We start from the raw sequence: 4258 nt of genomic DNA, 5'->3' as shown, positions 1-4258 counted from the left end.
TAAAAAATCTCATGCTTTCAAGTGGAAAAGACAATACCTATCTTGTGAATACCTCATTTTTGTCACTGTGATTTCTTGGCATCCCTTATATGAAAAGTAGAATATTCCAGTGCTGAGTTTTTAATGTTTTCTTTTAAGTATAGCAGAAGCATACTTCTTATAAAGTTATCCTAGATCTCAGTTGCAGGTGAAGTTCTTATACCCTAAAGGATAATATCGGAAAAAATAAAAGAAAAAAATCTCAGTATTCAGATTTGGAGTAAAGTCTAATGGTAATAGGCTCATCTGATTCTCTATTCTCTTGACATCATTTTCGTAATCAATGATGCAATCTTTTTACAGTGTCACTAAGCATGGAATGATGGTACATCTGTTTTCCCCAAAGGATGCTAACATTACAATTACCAAATTGACTGAGACTTTTAGATGTGTTTGATTGTGATTCTGTTAATTATACAGTACTGAATGGCTACTACAAGCTATTTTATTATGCAGTTTCTTATCCCATGTGTTTCATCCTTCTCTTGACTTGGAAACAGCTGTTCTATTCACTTTTGAGCTCATCTTTCCATAGTATTTTGTTTTGCTAGCTTGTTTCTTTTACTGTTTCCTCATTTACATTCTTTTCTTCTGATATATAGTTTAATGATTACTTATTTTGTTTTACTTGAACTTTATTTTTAAAGATTTTATTTATTTATTTGAGAGAGAGTACGTGCATGAGCAGAGGAGGGAGAGGGACAAGCAAACTCTGTGCTGAGCTCAGAGCCCAACATGGGGCTTGATCTCAGGACCCTGAGATCATGACCTGAGCCAAAACCAAGAGGCCGAAGCTTAACTGACTGAGCCACCCAGGCGCCCCAAACTTTATTTTTTTTAAAACATTGTAGTGTTCTGATTTAAGTCTACAACTTTCCTGAAATAAAATACTCCTATTTTATAGAAACCTCCCTTTCAGAAGATACTGCATATTTAATGATACTAAAATTGAATACTGTGTATAATGCTTATCTTGACAAGAAAGTATTAGTAATTTTACTGTTCAAATAGTCAAACTCAAGTGTTATTTTATACCTATTAATTTATTGCTGTTTTTATTTCTACTTTATTATTGATTTTATGGCAGAAACAGAACTTTAATTTTCAAAAATCTATGTAAAGTACACATAACACTTCAGAATATGTGCAGACTGAATAAATACTTATATTACATACAGTTTCAGCAGGAGAGACATTGGGGCCACAAATAGAAAATGCCTGGGAGGGATGCCTGGGTGGCTCAGTCAGTTAAGCATCTGCCTTTGGTTCAGGTCATGATCCCAGGGTCCTGGGATTGAGTCCTGCACTGGGCTCCCTGCTCAGCAAGGAGCCTGCCTCTTCCTCTGCCTGCCACTTCCCCTGCTTGTGCTCTCTTTCTCTGACAAATAAATAAATAAAATCTTAAAAAAAAAAAAAAAGAAAGAAAGAAAAGAAGAAGAAAACGCATGGGAAAAATCATTTCACTCTCACACCATTTGCTTATTTGGATGAAATCAATTTGCTGGACAACTCGGGGGAGAACAGATTCTAAACATTGTTTTCACGTAAGATTTCAGCAAAAATTATTTAAGATAAAAATATACTAATTGTGGCACAACTTTAAACTTGTTTTTTTTTTTCTTTTACCATGGTTTCAGTTACATAATTTTTGTAATTTAGTATTCCTCTTTTCTTTATGTATCCTACAATAAAGAGCTAAATATGAATATAAAGCATCTGAGTTCACCCTCGTTTATTGAAAGAATATGTATTATTTCATAAAATTATAGCACACTGTCAAATTGAAAGGAAAAAAAGAGATTAAGAATGTTCTCTATGTACTTTTTCCTTTGAAGTTGTTGATGTATATTACAAAAATCAAAGTTGGTTTTCATCCTTTTCAATGTCTAGAATTGTAATTATAAAGGCTAGTTTTTATAACCCTAACTTTATAAATGGGGAAAAAAATCAGGAAGAGGTTAAGTAATTTGTCCAAGAGTATATCTAGCATGCCAGATCACCTGATGTCAGAATCAGAACTCAGGAATTTTTTACGCATCCCCTATAATGCTGAAATATATGCCTTATTACATTGAGGAATTTAAAAACAGAAGGCAATTCTGAGCACATTTCTCCAGCTTGTTCTGGAAACTTTAAGATAGCCAGAGATCTAAAAAAGCCAACTGATGGTTATAAGAATTGGAGTAAGAGCCCGGAATTACTTACCTTTTTTTTTTTTTTTCTTTTGATCTATGTTATACTTATACGCAAAATCGGAGACATTGCACATTTTTATACCATAAACACTACATGAGTTGCATGAATAATAATGAACAGTGTCCTGAAAGGAAGTTTTTCTCATTTCTCATTTCTCCTCATCTAAGAAAAGGTGTCTCTCTCTCTCTCATTCTAAATTGTGCTTATGTGTTTATATATGTGTGTATATATATGCGTGTGTGTATATTCCCATACATACATATACATGCATACTTATGTACTTGTATTACATATTCAAGTACATCCACATACATACTTATGTTACAAACTTATATGTGTCATACATATTTATGTATCTATGGACATTGAGACTTATTTTCAGAGATTATCAGACATAGGTAAATTGGTCACTAAAATTGAAAATAGGAAATGTGTGTGTGTGTGTGTGTGTGTGAGAATGTGTTGTTTATAGTATTTTTTCCTATTTAATCCTCAATCACTATCTTACCCTCTATCCCTAATCTTATTAAAATGTTTTTTTTGTTATCTATGAAATCTTTTTGTGTGGGCTCAACAAAGACAACTCCAAGTTAAATTTTTCCATTAAGCAATGTTCACAACCTTTGATTTTATTTGTATAATCTCTAGTACAAATCACATAACAAAGTTACATATCTCATTTTTATTATGGCAATTACATATTCTTAATTTTAAAGGTGTTAGTTACGATGAAATTAATCTATGTATTTGCTCAAAATGGTTTTATTTATAATTTGATGAAACACTTATGAAGTGTATATAATAATGTAGAATAATAATATTTACGGAATGGTAGCCTAAAAACTAAAAACAAAACAAACAAAAAACAACAAAAAACAAGATTAATGGACCACTGGCTGAGGTAAGGTATGATCTACAGTAACATTAGATAAGAATATGAATATAGCAATAATTTAAAAGACATACTGGTGTAAGGAAAGGCAGTCAATAGAAAAAATGAAGAATTCAGAAATGCTCTCACATGTATGATAATGATTGCATTGACATCAAAACAGGGAGGAAAACATGGATGGGTTAATAAATCATATAGAATTAATTGGTACATCATTTGGTAATCATATTCACACAGACATTCAAATCACACAAAATTTGCATCCTTAGGTCATTACATGCACACACACACACACACACACAATATTGAGATAATAAATAACTAAATGTGAAGATAAAAATACAAAATACGTTGATAAACAATCTAAGGTATCTGCATATGTATACTTTTAAAACATAATGCAAATAATACAAATTTTAAATAACTAAAAATGCAGTAAACATTTGAAAGACAAAATAAACAAGAAAATTATGTAATACATATCAGAGAAATGTTTCATTTCCCTAATACAAAAAAAAAGTCAAGTCAAAATAAACAAGATGAGCTTCATATTAAAAAAAATCAAATCAATGGAATTGACAAGAGAAAAATAAGCATGCCTAATAAACAATGTCCAATAACCGAAGAAATACACATAAAAACAACAATCATGTACATTTTGTGCCTATCAGGTTGATAAAGATATAAAGACTCAAAATACCCTGTGTGAATGAGAGTGACAATTCACACACTTTCTTGGAGAAAGATCCATTTTGTTTTCAAGAGTAGAGCTTGACAATAGTATGGTATGTGTGTGTGTGTGTATACACATATATACATATATACACATATATATACATGCACATATATGGTAGCCATGATAGATGTTATCTAGACAAAATAGTTACAGAAAAAATATATTAGAGTTTGATCAAATTTATGCAAATTGGTATCCTGGTATGTCTATGAATGTTGATATTTTCATGGACATTGACCAAAATATTAATGGTAGCTATTTCAAGGTCATAAGACGTACTGTCACACTGTTATATTCTTGATGCAAATACTTTTTTCTAAACATATTACATTGCAATTATAGCTCTTCTAAATTCGTAATTATTTTTTTCACAACTTACAGGTATTGCCTTGATG

The sequence above is a fragment of the Neomonachus schauinslandi genome, chromosome 1 (assembly GCF_002201575.2).
Source record: "Neomonachus schauinslandi chromosome 1, ASM220157v2, whole genome shotgun sequence".
NCBI classification, from domain to species: Eukaryota; Metazoa; Chordata; class Mammalia; order Carnivora; family Phocidae; genus Neomonachus; species Neomonachus schauinslandi.
Note: the sequence above shows the minus strand (reverse complement) of the source record.